We start from the raw sequence: 18,119 nt of genomic DNA on the forward strand, positions 1-18,119 counted from the left end.
CTCCTGGAATAAAGAAAGAGGTCGAATCAGGAGCCATGCAAGAAGCCAAGCCACCAGCCAGGCACTGGTCATTAATGGGTGGGTGTGCAATTCCCTTATCAGAACTTCCTTCCTACCAAACTGAGTTGCTGGTCACACCTTGCCCAATCCAGGCCCACCTGCAGATCTGTTTTTATATTCTGCCTGTGCATCCCATCCTCACCCTCCCTGTGGGAAGTGTTGCTGGGAGGAGGGTTTAGATTTGCTAGGCACTGGGGAACTTTCTGGGAGAAGCCAAACCTATTCAAAAGAAATGGGCTTCACTTGAACCAAAAGAGAAGCAGGCTGCCGGCAACTAATATAAAAAAGGTGGCAGAGCATCTTTAAAACTAATCCCGGGGGGGGGGGAGCCCATAGGACAGTGGTGGCGAACCTATGGCACAGGTGCCAGAGGTGGCACTCAGTGCCCTCTCTGTGGGCACGCGTGCCATCGCCCCAGCCAGGCCCAGACCATCATTAAAGTGTCGAATTCTCTGCCAAATAATTTTAAGTAAATGAAAGCATTTGGGATTGCTTTCCTTACTTTGTTTGGATCCTCTTAAGTTAATGTATGAGTTGTTTTTTCTAAAGTAAAACCTCAGTATTCAGATTAAATTGCCGTGTTGGCACTTTGGGATAAATAAGTGGGTTTTGGGTCGCAGATTGGGCACTCAGTCTCTAAAAGGTTCGCCATCACTGCCATAGGAGATGGGAAGCCTCCAGTACAGGCAAGTCAGTCCAAATGCATGACTGCATAAACGCTCAGGGTAAAACTGATAGGAGCATAGTAGAACTTGGGACTGCAGTGTTCCCTCTAAGCTGAGTTAGTGTGAGCTAGCTCACAGTTTTTTAGCCTCCGGCTCACACATTTTTGTCTTGGCTCAGGAAGGATGGCTCCAGAGCAAACTGATTTATGCTTGAGCCAAATCACTCGTTCACAACTTTAATGCCAGTAGCTCACAACGTAGAATTTTTGTTCACAGGACTCCACAGCTTAGAGGGACCATTGGGAGTGTGGGCAGGATGGCAACTGAGGGCCATGTGTGGTGACTAAGGGGCTGAGGGAGGTGAGGGTTGCTGGAGAGAGAAACACATTATAGGTGCCTGCAGGCCAGTGCTAGAAGCCTCCGAGCCAAGATGGGGGAGGGGAGCTGGGGTTTAGATGGAGGTGGTATCTCAGAAAACATGGTGGAATGGAGAAAAGCTAGGGGCTACAGAGGAACAGGCTGATGGAGATGCTGCATTGTACATCAAAGAGGGCATAGAACCAAACAAGTTAGAAAACATCAGGGGGATTAACTTCCCAACAGAAGCAATATGGGTGGAAATATTGAGTCCCAAGGGTTACTTAAAAGTGGGGGTGTACTGTCGCCCACCTGATCAAACCCTTGAGGCTGATCTTGAGATGGAGAAGGAAATAAGGGAGGTGACTAAAACAGATAATGATATTATACTGGGAGACCTCAACCACCCTCACATTGACTGGGGTAAACATGTGCTTGAGTCATGCTGTAGAAATGAGATTCCTAGTCATCATAAACGACTGTGTACTGAGAACAGATGGTCACAGAGCTAACCAGAGGGGTAATGATCTTGGACTTGGTTCTGAGAGATGTAGAGGTTTTTGCAGCGATTGGGGACAGTGACTACACTGCTACTAAGTTCAACATTCAACTCAATGGAAAGTTACCCTCCAAAGTACAAAACTGTAAGATTTTATTTCAAAAGAGGGAACTTGTGTTAATTTAGCAGAGCAAAGAAATGACAAGAGCCACACTGTGTGTGTTAGAGCTTAGAGTAAAAGCAGTCTTTATCTAGAAAATGGGAAGGGTACACATTTGGAGAAAACAAGAAAACACAGTCTAATTCTATAGCTACATCTGAACTGTTACATGGTTAAAAGCTAAAGAGAAGAAGAATTGAAACTCAGACTTTGCTCACAACTCTCAGAACAAAGACAGGAAATTCTGTCATAAAACATCAAACAAATGAGTACATGATTAAAGGCACATCTTCAAACCAATATATTGATTAGCCAATGACAAGACTAACGAGCACCTCAATTATACTAAATACCACCCACTCTAGCCTGGGGAAACTTTCTCTACTTCTAATTGGTTACAGCTTAGCTAGGTAACATTCTGTTTACACACAACATCAGTTTAACTCTATCATGACTGAAAGTGTTGACATGACTGAAAGTGCTGACAACTTGCAAATATTCCAACAGAACTTTATAAAAAATGAGGGGAATGATTAAAAGGAAGCTGAAAGGAAAACACAAGAGGGTCAGATTCCATAGAGGATGCTTGGAAGCTATTTAAAATTACCCAGATAGAATGCACTCCATAGTTTAGAAAAGGCACTGCCAGGTCTAAAAGAATGCCTGCATGGTTAACAATGTAAGTCAAAGAAGCTATAAAATGTAAAGGAGTTTCTTTTAAAAAGTAGAAGGTATGCTTGAATGAACTGAACAGAAGGGACCACAGGCTCTGGCGAAAGAAATGAAAGTCTATAATCAGACGTGCAAAAAGAGATTCGAGGAGCAGGTTGCTAAAAGCATCAAGACAAACAATAAACATGTCTTCTAATACACCTGGAGCAGGGAACTAGCCAGAGAAGCATCTCTGTCTAGGTGGTGAGCGGATTTATGCTTGCCCACAAAGACTAATAAGCCCAACTGAATTCCAGAACACTCTGTAGGATCCGATGCCCTCCAGCGATTCATTAGATGCACTAATAGAGGACTGGAACTCTCATTTCTCTGAAGTCATCAATGAAATCGCTCCCCAACATCCTTTAAATTCCCAATCTAAATTATCCCCCTGGTATACTATGGAACTCAGGGAGATGAAACAGGAACTTAGACAACTGGACCAAGTTTGGCGGCCTACTCATGACAAAGCTGCAAGAACATCTTATAGGACGTTTCCGAAATCCTATGAGGTGGCGGTGAAGGCTGTTAAAAAGGAATTTTATACAGCCTCCACTGCATTTGCATCTGCCCAGCACAACTGTTTACGATAATTGGATCTCTAACTTCTCTTACTGAGAGAAACCAAAATGTTAGGGATTCAATCATTAGCTGTGAAGCTTTTGCAAGCATTTTTGCAGATAAAACTTTTGTCGCTCTGCCACATCCTCCAGGCCAATATTGACACAGTACGTGAACAGGAGGCCCCTTGGCCGTCTTTGGATTCTGTGTTTGAGAGCTTCTGTCAGGATTGGACCTTAGCCTGACTACTGATCATGTATTTGCAACTGTGGTTCTCTGATGTACATAGCTTTGCACTGTTATTGTTTACCCCGCTTGAGCTCTTTCGGGTTTTGCTTCTGATTCCCAAGCTTCTCATCTCCGCACTTGCAGGTGCGGTCTATGCGGTCCTCCCCTGACATTCCTGAAGGGGCGGGATTAAGACATGTATGTGTGAACTGTAGATTAGCTGCGCTAGCACCACTGTGAAAGGAAGCCTCCTCCACAGAGGCCAGAGGGAACTTCGCCATTTCTAATTCTCATGGCCTTGGGAGGAAGACATAAAATGATAACATGCACACCATCCTGTTTGTACTGTATTAACCTGTCTATGCAGTATGTAATCCTGACGTATGAATGAAGGTTGGACCGAAGGACTTGTAATTCCCAACTTTGTAATATTAATCAGTTCTGCCAAAGAGTTTGACTTTACAGCAACTTTCCTGATTTCTCAATAAAGCCTGTTAAAGGAATTATTGCGTCTGAGAGTTCCTGAAGAAACTGACAGCTTCAGCTGACTCTAACAGGACGATGTTGACAGGATTCCGGGTGCTGTTAGGCAAACCACATGCCTCTTAGACCCGTGCCCCTTAAGGCTGGTGAAGGCCAGCGGTGAGGGAATATGGGGCCCTCTGGTAGACATTATCAATCTGTCCCTGGATTCGGGGGTCTATCTGGAGGGATTAGAAGAGGCTGTGGTAACACTGCCAGGGGCCATTTCGTAGAAAAAGAGGTGCAGGAGCTCATTAGCATAACTCATTAGCATAACTCATTTGCATATGCCACACACCCTGACATCACCGGAAGTGTGTCAGAAGGCAACACCCACCGCTCAGGCTCCACTGGACTGTTTTGGATTGCTAGCTATTGGGGGGGGGGGCATGCAAATTTGTCCTCGCAGAGAGAGAGCTTGTACCTGGATATACCTTGGTCTTAAAGGTGCCACTGGACTGTTTTGGACCGGGGGGCGGCCTCTGCAGCTTACCTGGCTGCTTGTTGCTCTGACTGAGGGCTGCTGGGAGCAGGGGGCAGGGCTTGTTGCATGTGCCCGCCCCCTGGGCTCTTTACTGCCGGAGCTCCGCTCCTGTGCGCTCCTGCAGGAAATGACCCCTGAACACTGCCCAGTTTCGAATCTTTCGTTTCTGGGAAAGGTCATTTGAGAGCAGTGGCAGAGCAGCTCCAGAATTTCCTGGATGACACATCAGCACTGGATCTATTCCAGTCCGGCTTCCGCCCCAGCCATGGGACAGAGATGGCGCTGGTCATCCTCACAGACCATCTCCACAGACAGTTGTGGAGCCTTTGGGGAGGGTGGGATATAAATCCAAAAATAAATAAATACAGTTGGATCGAGGCGGGTCAGCACTGCTGTTACTGCCTGATCTCACAGCAGCGTCTGACACGGTCGATCGTGATCTTTTGACCCACTGCCTAGCTGATGCAGGAGTTTGCGGGGTAGTCTTGAAGCGGCTTACCTCGTTTCTCCAAGGTCGGGGACAGAGGGTGGCGTTAGGGGAGAGGGTGTCTCCTAGGCACCCCTTAGTGTGGGGGGGTCTCTCAGGGAGCAATCCGCTCCCTATTACTGTTTAACATCTACATGTGCCCCCTTGCCCAGCTAGTGCAGAGTTTCGGGCTGGGGTGTCATCAGTATGTTGATGACACCTAGCTATATCTGTTGGTGGGCGGCTGGCTGGATACCACCCCAGCAGTTTTGGCTGAGGGGCTGGCCACGGTGGGATGGTTAAAACAGAGCTGGCTGAGACTGAATCCTGCTAAGACAGAGGTTCTGTGGCTGGGCAGGGAGAATTCAGGTTTGGGGTTCCAACTCCCAGCTCTTGACAGCATGCCCTTCACATCGGTGCCAACTGTCAAGAGCTTGGGCATGATTCTGGAGGCCTCCTTATCAATGGAGGCCCAGATCACAAACGTTGCCAGACTGGTGTTTTTCCAGCTGCGTCGAGTCAGTCGACTGGCCCCTTTCCTGACCCTCCCTAGCCACAGTAATCCACGTAATGGTCCCTTCCAGATTGGACTACTGTAGCTCGCTCTATGCAGGCCTACCCTTGAGACCAGCCTGGAAACTTCAGCTGGTCCAGAACGCAGCAGTCCCTTACAGGGACCCCACAAATGGCACATATTCGACCTCTGCTGTGTGAACTTCTCTAGTTACCAGTTGAGCACCGAATCAGGTTCAAGATTTTGGTGCTTACCTTTAAGGCCCTTAACAGTCTGGGACCCTGGCCCCAACCTGGCGGAACTCTCTGCCGAGTAACATCCTTGCCCTGCGGGACTTGATGCGGCTCCGCAGGGCCTGTAAGGCAGAGATGATATTACGCCAGGCGTTTGGTTGGGGTCAGCGATGGCATCCATCTGACTGGCACTCTCACCCCCTCCACCACCTGCAAAGGTGGTAGTATAACTGGAAGTCTGACCGCCATCTGATTAAATTGATACTGGAATTTTATTGTAATTGTAATGTTTTAACTAGTATAGTTGTTTTATCTATCATTGTACACCACCCTGAGCCCTGTTTACAGGGAATTGGGTGGTATAAAAATTGAATTTAATACATACATACATACATCCCGTGGTACTAAGTCCCAGAAGTCCACTCTGTATAGTGAAGAAGAAGAAGAGATTGGATTTATACCCCACCCTTCACTTGGGAGTCTCAGAGCGGCTTACAAACTCCTTTCCCTTCCCCGCCCCACAACAGACACCCTGTGAGGTGGGTGGGGCTGAGAGAGCTCTGACACAAACTGCTCTTTTTCAAGGACAGCTGTGCCAGAGCTTGTGACTGACCCAAGGTCACATCAGCAGGTGCATGTGGAGTGGGGAATCAAACCTGGTTCTCCCAGATTAGAGTCCGCGCACTTAACCACTACACCAAACTGGCTCTCAGAAGTACTTCCTTTTTCTCCTGTCCCAAATCTTCTACCCAACAACTTCACTAGATGCCCCGATCTCATCTGGGCAGGAGGCACCCTTACCACTCGACGGGGCATCCTGGGCAAACTCCTGGGCCTCCGCCCTCTGACCCTCCTCTGACACAGCTCCTTCAGCCTGAGAGAACCTTGCTTCCCTCTTCACAGATCATCCCCACATCTGAAACAACAGCAAGGGACTAAGGTAGCAGAAGGAATGGAACAGGCTGAGGGGATGAATCTTGCTTGCCCCACTCCCTGCACTGACAAGCAGCCCTGCTTCAAACATAGGGGCAAGGATCAGGGTTGGGTTTTCTTCCCAACCAAGTGAATTCTCTAGAGGTAGAAATATCTGGCAGGGAAGCCTTAGGATAAGGACGTTGCTTGAACTGGATGAACGAAAGCCCCCTCACTGCTCTGCCTGCCTCTTCTCCTCTGCCCAACTCAGGAGAAAACCCTTGGCCAGAGCCACCGCCTGGGAACCGGTCTCTGGCCTACATCCTCTGACCCAGCACTGCATTCCCTGGGGCAGAACAGCCAGGAACTGCTCCAGGATCACCAGGTCCAGGATCTGCTTCATGGTGCATGTCTCCAGCTTTAGCCAGTGGCTGCACAGTCCATACAGCTGGCTGCAAACCTCTCAGGGCTCATCGGCCTCATGGCAGCAGAATTGTCGGAAGTGTTGGCAATGTACATCTGAGATTGCAGTAAAGTGATAATGAATATCTGACACTGGGCTTTCCCAGAATTCACCACCACTCCCAGCTTGGATGGGGACCTTTCCTTGCTCTCTTATCAATCCCAGGGCCTTCTGGGTCCTGCTGTCTCCTTCCCCTTTCTCTGGGGGTCGCCTCAGATTCTGGAAAGACACCCTTTCCCATGTGGCTATGAAAAGGGAGAGGAAAAGTTATCAAAAAGGTAGAAAGAAACCAAAGGAGAACGGAGCTATGTCACCAACCCTGATCAAGAGACCCCTAAGGGTTGCCCCAGTGGATTAGAAGGAGACTCGTTGTAGTTTGTGGATCAGGATTAAGGTTGTTTTGCTACATTATGTGTCAAGTTTTTTTAAAAAAAATATGCCTCTGGTTTTTCAGGAAAATAAAGCATCTCTACAGTATTTGGCTCTTTAAAAACCTGTTGCGGATAGTATGATCTTGGCCCCCAATGACTGTGTATCAGTCTGTCCTGGGGGCTACGTCTCAATGTGTGAACTGTAGCCCCAGACAAAGTGACTGGTAAGGGCTTAACCACACACACACAAGCTGTGGAATGAGACGCTAAGCCAATATTGTAATCAATATACTAAGAATTTTCAAATATATATGGTAAAGCAAATATATATGGCAATACAATACAAACAATCACTGGCAAGAAATATACAATGTGCAATTTGATAAGAGTTATACAATAACAAAGATCCTGGGTGTGCACGCCGTTTTGAATATCTTCTTCTTCAGAGAGAAAAATATGCACACACATTTGTAGTGTTCTGTGTCTCTGAGACTATATTAAAGTCTTTATGAAAATTCTTGTGTTCAGTCTTCTCTATGAGAACTTCACAACAATTCTTTCATAGAATGCCATTTACAGATGGGCAACCAGTTACAGTCTTAAGCACAGAATCCTTTAGCTGTCCAAGCAGCAGGAGGAGGAGAAGGAGAGATTAGATTTATACCCCACCCTTCACTACCCAAAGGAGTCTCAGAGTGGCTTACAAACTCCTTTCCCTTCCCCACAACAGACACCCTGTGAGGTGGGTGGGGCTGAGAGAGCTCTGACAGAAACTGCTCTTTTCCAAGGACAGCTCTTATCAGAACTACGGCTTGCCCAAGGTCATCCAGCCAGGTGCAAGTGGGGAATCAAACCCGGTTCTCCCAGATTAGAGTCCGCGCACTTAACCACTACACCAAACTGGAAGGGGCAGAGGGGGGCGTCTCTACAGGTCAGGGCAGAGGGGCTGCCTGGACGAAGGGGAGTAGGGGGAGGCAGGGGACCCCCAAGGAAACGGCAGATGGGGGTGGGGACACACTGGCTCAAATGCACGGCATGGGAAGGAGCCGATCTGCATGAATGACTCCTTTCCGGGCCTCCCTACGACCGCCGTGGCTGAGAATTCATTTTTTATTGATATGCATTTACAAAATGCAGATCTCGCCTCTCTGCCGTCACAAGGGTTACCAAGGCGGCGAACAAATTAAAACACACGTGAGAAAATTACAGTTTAAAACTCCCCCCCCCCCATCCCCGGGCACACTATATCAGCACTTCTCTCTGAGGAGGACGAAAAGGTTATCCCGCCATGACTTACTTGCGCAGCTTCTCCCTGCTGTTGCTTATCTGAAAGTCTTTCCGTTCTCTCCCGCCATTCGGCGGCAACAACGTGGTGCAACAACCCTCCTGTCTTCTCTTCCGCCTCCTCCGCCCTCCTTGCCCGGCCTGTCTAGCAAACAGCTCTGTCAGCTTAACCCTTTCGGCGTTGCAGACTAATGGAAAATGCTGACTGTCCTTACCAGACCCGGCCGGTCGGGATGGACTTCAGCCCGGCTGCGACGCCCTATGCGGCTCCGGGGGGCTGCTCTGGAGTATCTCTGCAGGGGGATCGCACTCCCGGGCAATGTTCCCTCGAAGCTGTGGAGTCTTGTGAGCCAAAATTCTACTTTGTGAGTTACTGGCGTTAGCAAGTGATTTGTAAAGGTAAAGGTAAAGGTTTCCCTTGCTCGAAAGCCAGTCGAATCCGACTCTAGGGTTGCGGTGCTCATCTCCGTTTCAAAGCCGAAGAGCCAGCGCTGTCCGAAGACGTTTCTGTGGTCATGTGGCCGGCATGACTAAACACCAAGGCGCACATAACGCTGTTACCTTCCCACTGAAGTGGTCCCTATTTATCTACTTGCAATTTCTTGCTTTCGAACTGCTAGGTTGGCAGGAGCTGGAACTAGAGACGGGAGCTCACTCCGTCTTGCGGCACCCGGGTCTCGAACTGCTGAACTACTGACCTTCCACAGCCTGCAGTTCAGCGTTTGCTCTGGCGCCATCCTTCCCGAGCTGAGACAAAAATGTGTGAGCCAGAGGCTAAAAAACTGTGAGCTAGCTCACACTAACTCAGCTTAAACACTGCGAAGTGTCCCGTGCTGTTCAGGCATCTCAGAAAATGGCACCGCTGAGTTAAAACAAAAAAGAATACGAGGGAAACAAAAGCCAGCTCACGCCAAGCAAGCTGATCCGAGTCAACACAGACTTCTCCTCGGGCGTATTCTATGAGGCTTATTCCTAGTAGGAAAGTGGTTTTAGGATTGCATTGCAAATCGGTGTTTCTTCAGCATCTCCCCTTTTTTTTCAAAATTACATTCCAGCAAGTCTGCTCTCTTATCACTTCCTGGGGAATGCTGTGAGTCTACCATGTTGTTGGGTATGGTCGCCGCCTCCTGTTTGAAAAACAGGGATGCCCGCTTCCCTGGAATTACAGCTCATCTCCAGACTACAGAGATCAGTTCCCCTGGCCTAGAGAAAATGGATGCTTTGGAGGGTAAACTCTAAACTGGCAAACCTTTTAGAGATCGAGTGCCCACCCAAAACCCACTTATTTATCACAAAGTGCCAACACGGCAGTTTAACCTGAATACTGAGGTTTTACTTTAGAAAAAACAACTCATACATTAACTTAAGATGACCCAAACAAAGTAAGGACAGCAATCCCAAATGCTTTCATTTACTTAAAATTATTTGGCAGAGAATTTGACACTTTAATGATGGTCTGGGCCTGGCTGGGGCGATGGCACGGGTGCCCACAGAGAGAGCTCTGAGTGCCACCTCTGGCACCTGTGCCATAGGTTTGCCACCACTGCTCTAAGGCATGGCACCTCCACTGAGGTCTCTGTCCTCCCGAGGCTCCACTGTCAAATCTCCAGGAGTTTCCAGACCTGGAACTAGCAACCCTACGGACCCCCCAGTGGCCAGGGAGGACCTGGCAAACCTATTGGGAAATTCCTCGACATTTGGCCCCTTCCCCTTACCTCAGAGGTTTTGGGGGATAGTAAAATGAATATTTTCTGCAGGGCACCCGTTACACCACCGTTTATAGTTGTAGTTTTAGGTAGGTCTTTTGGGCACCTTTTGGGGGATGCTCTTCCACCTCCTGAGAGGGAAATTGATGGAAAGCAGTGCAACTTTATCTGATTATTTATTGGATTTATACCCCACCCACCTGAAGCAGGCTCAGGGCGGCTTACATAAAAGTGTTAAAGCAGTTTATGAATTAAAAAAAACAACACCCCCCATCTTCAAGTGAAAAAAAGCTTTGGTTTTATGGGTTCCCTTTATGCATTGGGTACAGTTTTGTGGAGTCTGATTGCTGGAGATGCCAGCTGTAGAGGGTCAGGATCAAACTGAACTCTTTTCTGTGGACTTGGCGGCCTGGCAAAAGTGCAGGAATCTGCCTGATTGTTGTCTTCCATGAGGATCCCTTCAGAGGAGCAGGGTGCCAGTGACACTCGATTTAGAGACAGCTTGTGAGACTCCTTTCTGTGGGCATCTGACTCTCTCGGCACTCTGTAGGCACGCCGTTCAGCCAGAACAACGTTTGCACCACTGGGCTAGATTTCCAGCCAACTGTATGGCTTTTCTATCAGGACCTTATTTGCTCAAGCAATCCAAATTCAATAAGAAATGGTGCTTCTTTGTAATTCCTATTAAATTCCACACTTTCAGAGCTTTTTTCCAAGTTATTTCAGGCTCAAAAAGGTTCTTTTCGTTCTTCAGTAGTGTTTTTTGGCAAATGTTGTAAAAGTGTATATGACGCTGTCACCCTCTTCCCCACCCCAACACACAGAATTTTCCCTCTGTTTTTTCTTTCTCTCTGACTGATCTTTATCTATTTTCTTCTTTTTGACGGTCCCACCGATGCTGGCTCTGCCCAGGGACTTGAGGGAAGAGACAAAACCACCTGCTTAATTTATACTTCTGAAAATGGCACACGAGGCTTTTGAGAGTTCAGAAATAAACAAACTATTTTATTCCATGTAGAGGGGAAAAGATCAGATTGAATCAGGGGTAAAATGTCTGAGGTGAATCAATATTTCTGAGGTAACTTAGTAATTTCCACAAACTCCAGTTAATATGTTTCCAGCAAGTAAGAGTTTTAAGATTTTCACAAGGTCTTAGAATTTTTGAGCAGAGAGGCTGTGTTTTCAGTGTCTACTAAACACTCCAGAATAAGTTTTATTCGAAATGTAAGCTTTCATATGCAAAGCACACTTCTGCTTTGCACATGAAAGCTTACACTTTGAAAAAAAACTTTGTTGGTCTTAAAGGTGCCTCTGGACTAAAAACTTTGTTCTGGAAAACCACTTGTCTGGGATGCTTTGGGCTGATCCTGCACTGAGATGGAGATTGTACTAGATTGCCTGTGTGTGTGTGGTCCCTTCCAACTCTATGATTTTATGACACAGTTTAATGGGTGTTTCTTTCAAGCCTTGGAAAATCAGCTTTCTAATCCCAGGAGTGGGCAACTCAGCGGGGCTGGCCAAGCAGTCTGTTCACACCTAGAGGTAGGAGCCAAAAGGAGATTTTGGAAGTCGGATGTAGACCATGACGGTACCACAGGAGTCCTAGGCTGTGTAACAGCCCCTCCTATGTACGATCCCTTTTTGCTGTTCTGCTCCAGAGGAATCATATGTATCATAGCGAGCAAACAATTCTATCCAGGACAGCAGATAAAATATCCACACACCCCACACACAATTCACCAGGGATTCACGTTGCTTTTAGGCCTCTATAGGACAGGAGCTTAAATGGAGACCCAGATAAAGGCAGGGACCCACCTTTATCTCAGACTGGGGGGGGGAGAGACGTCTTCAGGGAGCCAGCTCTATCCTGCCCCCCTTCAGGGCTCTCTCTAGACATCCAGAACTCTGCCTTCATGCCCAAATGCTTTTAAAAGAGGGCTGCCAAGTAACAAGGAGAAACTCCAGCCTGCTGGACTCCCGGGCTTTTAACAGGAGGTTTCGTCTGCAAGTATCAGGAAGGCAATCTGTTCTGGGTCCTGGAGGGAAACTTGATCTACTCCTACTCTTTGCTGGAAATCCAGCCCCAGTTCCAGGGCCCCAGATCCAGGATTGGCACGTGACCTTCCCTGGGAAAAGAGATGGGGCTATCCTGACCTCCTCCTTCGTGGCCCTACTCTGCACGTGGGTCTCAAGAAAGAGAGCCTGGGGAAGCTTCTTCCCCCTTCCCTGCTCTGCAGCCCTTTACCCTTCCAGGCATCCCCCGGTCCGGCTCCAGCTTCATTCCCCCAAACTCTCCTTTAGGAAAAATTGGATCCAAAAAGGAGGCAGTTTGAGGGTTCTGGTATTTGTTTCCCCCCTTTTAGCTATATTTTTATAGCTATATTTACTGTTAAGTTACTTACACAACTTGACTCTAATTGGCCCTTCTGGCAACACCCCTCTCACCCTTCTTCCTATATGTAATGGTTGGTGACCTGTGTGCACACGAAAGCTTATACCCAGAATAAACTTTGTTGGTCTCAAAGATGCTACTGGACTCTAACTTTGTTCTGTTTCCTCCCTTTGTATCCTCTCTAGGAACTGCATCTCTCTCTGCTGCTTAACCCTTTACAAGTTCTTATGGCCAGAGAGGGGGGAAAAGACTCTTGTTCAACAACTTAAAACAAAATTAGGAAAACAGTTAAATGTGCCTGCCCAGTTGAAAAGGGAGGTAGCTTTCACAATGTGTATCTGCTACGTTCAAGAGCCAGAGTGTTGGCTTGTGACGTGGGAAATATGGGCTCAAATCCACACTTGGCTGCGAAGATCACTGGATAACCTTCAGCCAACCACATTTTCAGACAAGCATACCTTGCAAGGTAGCTGTAAGGATTAAACTTGGGGAGGATTAAACATGCATATCCTTCTTGGAAGAAACGTGTTTAATAAGTGCGGAAATTTCAGGGCTTCCTTCACAAATGATACGTTTTGTACTGGTTGTGAGCCAAATATCAGCTTTTTGGTTAATGTGACAATACCATAGTCAAATTTCCAAGTTCTCCTCCATGTGGATGCCTTGACGCTTCAAGAGAGATGAGCTGAACTTCTATACTCCTACAGCTGAACTCCTATAAAAGGTAATGAGCTCTCATATTCAATTAGAGAAGTCATTGCTTAAGAAATTAGTTGCTTTAAAAATTGCTCTTGAAACCATTTAACCCCAAATATCTCCAGGATGTATCCATTTCCCCCAGTTTTCTTTATTAGGCAAGGAGTTAGAACATACAAGTAGTTGAAAATTAACCCCATAGCGGCTGTGAAAACAAGTGCTAATAAAATCAAATGTTTTAGCATCTCTCAACCATATTAGGATATATAAAGCTCAAAGCAAACCAGATTTTAGATTATGAACTTAGACTGCTTTTAGGAATTCTTATGTAATTTTTATTTCCCTGACAAAGGGAGCTTTGACCCTTGAAAGCTTTATTGCTGTTGCTGTGAAGTCACAGCTGACCTATGGCAAACCCAGGGCTTTTTTTGTAGAAAAAGCCCAGCAGGAACTCATTAGCATAATAGGCCACACCCAACAGCAGAAACCTATTAGCATATTAGGCCACCCCCCTGACAGCACAGCTCATTAGCATATTAGGTTACACCCCATGCCTTCCCTTGGCTTGTTCGGGCTCCCCGCAGATGCAGGGAGCCTGGGCAAGCCAGCCGTTGGACAGGCCGGGGAAGGCACGGGGAGGCATTTAAATGCCTCCCCGACCCTTCCAGGCCCCTCCCTGGCCCTCCCGCCTCAGAGTCACTGGGGGGTTGCTCTCCAGGCCTTCCCTCTGTAGCCACGCACGCAGAGGTTTTGGCTGTAGTGGGCGTGGCCAACTCTGAAGCCAGCCAGAACTCCGTTCCTGTGTGTTCCTGCCCAAAAATAGCCCTGGGCAAACCCATAAGGTTTTCAGGGGAAAGATGTTCAATTCAAAGCCAAATAGGTGCTCAGAAGTGGTGTGCCATTGCCTGCCTCTGTGTTACCACTTCGGTACTCCTTGCAGGTCTCCCATCCAAGTACTAGCCAGGGCAAACCCTGCTTAGCTTCTGGGATCTGACGGAATCGGGCTAGCCTGAGCTATCCAGGTGAGGGAATCGAAAGCCTGTACCCTGGAAATCCTGTTGGTCTCTTAAGTTTCCACTGAACTCAAATCCAGCCACAGACATCCAAGTCACACAGGCACAGACATTTTACCTATTCTCTTCTGAGAGTTCCATACAGGCAAATCAACAGGTTCAGAACAGAAAAACAGCACTCTTATGCTAAACCATTCTAACAAAAATATGTAATCATCTTCTAGATAAATGACTGCTTCTTAACCACTGGTGAGATAAACAAACAGGTGTGTCTACAAAGGCATCTCGTATGTGCTCATTAACTTTTAAAGCAATATTAGAAGGCCAAACCTAATTAAATGGCAATAAATCTAGTATTTCAGCAACTGATTTAATTAACTGACCAAGATAAAAGGAACACCTTATGCAATCAGACTGACCGTCTCTGACAAACCTGATACGAGCTCACAGCTACCTGAAAATATGAAGGATCAGCGAGGAAACTTGTGATTTAATCAAAATTCTGCCACACGGCACCCCAGAGCTATTTGAGGATTCGTTCATGACTAGACCTCTTTCCACAGTCTGAGCATTTATATTTCTCCACAGTTTAAATTCTATTTGGTTTCTGTGGTTACAGGATGGTTTCTGAGCAGATGCAAACTTTCCCCAAGAGTTTATATGGTCTTGACCCTGTGTGTTGTCGGTGGTTGTCATTAAGGTGTGAAATGATTTCCCCTCCTGTGGGTTCTCTGATGTTGTTGAAGGTTGGATTTCTGAGTGAAACTCTCTTTCCACACTCTGAGCATTCAAAAGGCTTATCCCTCTGGGCACCTTCTGGGCTTTTCTGCTTCCCTCCTCCCAACCTCGGCCACCCACAGAAAGGGTGAGAGGGGCACTCAGCTGGCTGCCCTGGTGCCTCCATCCAACCCCTGGAGCCCTCAGGTTGACTTTGGCTATGTGACTCCCCGCTCCTCACTTCCTTCATTCCCAGCCCCTCCCCTTCTATTCCTAGGCCTGGCCCGTCCTACCACTCTCCGCTCCACACCCAATCCTCCCTGTTCCTTCAGACCCCTGGACCACGAAGGGCTCGCCTCTCCACATGGCATCGCTTCCCCTTTCCTGAAGTCCCTGCCGATGTCATCAGCTGGCATCCCTCCAAGGTTACAGATGCTGGTGGCTGAACCCCCCACTGCCCAACCCTCCTTCTGCCTTGGAGTCCAGTGCCACCTCTGAGTTTGGGGGTGTCTGCTGTTCCAGGCCCCACAACACTGGCCTATTCGTCTCAGGTGTCAATGGCACTGAGCCCCGAGCTGCATGATCCTTCAACAGGGGAGAGGAGTGTGGTACTGGTGTCTGCACCTGTTTCCCATGGCTCTCCGATGCTGGCCCAGATTCTGTTGGCAGCGCATCGAAGGGTAAGTCTGTCAGATTTTAGACCGTTGTGGGTGACAAGTCCGGGACTAAGGGCGTTGATGGATACTCCTTTACGTGGGTTCTTAGATGCTTTTGAAGATGGCCACTCTGACTGAATTTCTTCCCACACTCTGTGCATTCAAAAGGTTTCTCCCCTGTGTGGACACGTAGGTGCTTTCGAAGGCTACATGTGTCACTGAATCTCTTTCCACACTCTGAGCATTCAAACGGTTTCTCCCCTGTGTGGGTTCTTTGATGCAGTTGAAGATTGCCACTCTGACTGAATCTCTTACCACACTCTGAGCACTCAAATGGTTTCTCCCCAGTGTGGGTTCTCTGATGAAGTTGAAGATTGCCACTCTGACTGAACCTCTTTCCACATTCTGCGCATTCAAAGGTTTTCACACCTGTGTGGGTTCTTTGATGCCGCTGAAGATCGCGAGTGCAATGAAAACTCTTTCCACACTTGGAGCATTCAAAAGGTTTCTCACCTGTGTGGGTTCTTAGATGCCGTTGAAGGCTGATACTCTCTCTGAATCTCTTTCCACACTCAGAGCATTTAAAAGGTTTTTCTCCTGTGTGGCTTTTCAGATGCCGTTGAAGACGGCATCTCAAGCTGAAGCTCTTCCCACACTCTGAGCATTTGAAAGGTTTCTCCCCTGTGTGGGTTTTTTGATGCCGCTGAAGATAGACCCTGCACTGGAATCTCTTTCCACACTCGGAGCATTCAAAAGGTTTCTCACCTGTGTGGCTTCTTAGATGCCGTTGAAGATCAAGAGTGCAATGAAATCTCTTTCCACAGTCGGAGCATTCAAAAGGTTTCTCTCCTCTGTAGGTTCTTTGATGCTGTAGAAGATTGCCACTCTGGCTGAATCTCTTTCCACAGTCGGAGCATTCAAAAGGTTTCTCCCCAGTGTGGGTTCTTTGATGCCGCTGAAGACTGCCACTCCAACTGAATTTCTTTTTACACTCTGAGCATTCAAAAGGTTTCTCCCCTGTGTGGGTTCTTTGGTGCAAAAGGAGCTGTGCTCTGCTGTTGAAATACTTTCCACAAGGAATGCATTTATGTGCCTTCCTATCCGAGAACTTCTTTCCACTCTCTAAGCAGACAAATGACTCCCCGCCTGAATGGTGGGAACTCTCTCTCTGGTGTTGAATAAGGCTCGATTTCTTTGAAAATCTTTTGCCACAGTCTGAGCAGCTATACAGTTTCTCTTTTATATGAATTCTTTGGTGTTTCATGAGTTCTTCTCCACAAAGGAAATTCTTTCCACACTGCAAGCAATTATGGACCTTCCTAGCAGGGTGCTTTTGCAAATCAATATCATATTGAGTTTGATCTGAGAAATTCAATCCCCAGTCCAAGCATCTGTCTGTTTCCTCCGCCATGTAAATTACTTCATGGAAGTCCCCTCTCTGGCAAGGAGTGGTTTTTTCCCTCATCTTCTCTCCATGGCTTCCTTCCTGCCTCTCTGGCCCATCTCGATCCCGGAAGTTACATTCAGACTCTTCCTCCTCATCCCTTTCCAACAAGAACCGATGGAATTCCTCAGTTGTCTCCTTGACATCTGTGGCTGGAATAAGGAGAGAGATCCAATCAGCACTAACACAAGAAGCCGAGCCACAAATCAGTTTCCTCTGTCGGAACTTCTCTCCCCCTTCCACTCAACCTTAGCTGCTGGGCCCTTCAGTAGTGGTGTTTTTATATTCTGCCTAACCCTCCCCTCCCTAAAACACTCCAATATGTACTTTAAGGCAGAAAGTGGCAAAGAATCGTTCCCCCACCCTTTGCAATTGACTTACCGTGCAGGTTTTCGGATGATTAAGTACACGAGGTTACTGTGACGTCTAGCCCAGCGACCATACAGGCAGTTTCCTTCCTGGCCTGGTGAGAGCCATGAGAAGCTGGTTTTCAGCCTCCCAAAATACATGTTTGCTGGGGAGGGGGAGGGGAGAAGCCAGGAGCACCCTCAACCCTCTGTTGTAATGCTGTTCAGCTACAGTTGCCTAGCTCCTACCCAATTCCTAGGTGAGAATCTCTCCACTCAGAACAGAGAGAATGCTTATTAAATATGCAGATGATACTAAATTGGGAGGGGTAGCAAATATGGCAGAAGACAGCGTCAGGATACAGGATGATCTTGACAGGCTGGAAAACTGGGCTATAACAAATAAAATGAATTTCAATGGGGATAAATGTAAAGTTCTGCATTTAGGTAGGAAAAATCAAATCCGTAATTATAGGATGGGGGAGCCTCGCCTTGGCAGTAGTACGTGCAAAAAGGATCTAGGGGTCTTAGTGGACCATACACTGAACATGAGTCATCAGTGTGATGCGGTAGCTAAAAAGGCAAATGCCATTTTGGGCTGTATCAACAGAAGTATAGTGTCCAGATCATGCAAAGTGATGGTATTGCTTTACCCTGC

General features: G+C 47.4%; 1 pseudogene; it reads right to left on the reverse strand.

Moving 5' to 3' along the window:
• Positions 1–15,507: 15,507 nt before the first annotated feature.
• Positions 15,508–18,119, reverse strand: part of LOC107124586 — a 175,474-nt pseudogene continuing 172,862 nt past the window's right edge.

Source organism: Gekko japonicus, unplaced genomic scaffold (genome assembly GCF_001447785.1).
Source record: "Gekko japonicus isolate JY-2015 unplaced genomic scaffold, Gekko_japonicus_V1.1 scaffold1053, whole genome shotgun sequence".
NCBI classification, from domain to species: domain Eukaryota; kingdom Metazoa; phylum Chordata; class Lepidosauria; order Squamata; family Gekkonidae; genus Gekko; species Gekko japonicus.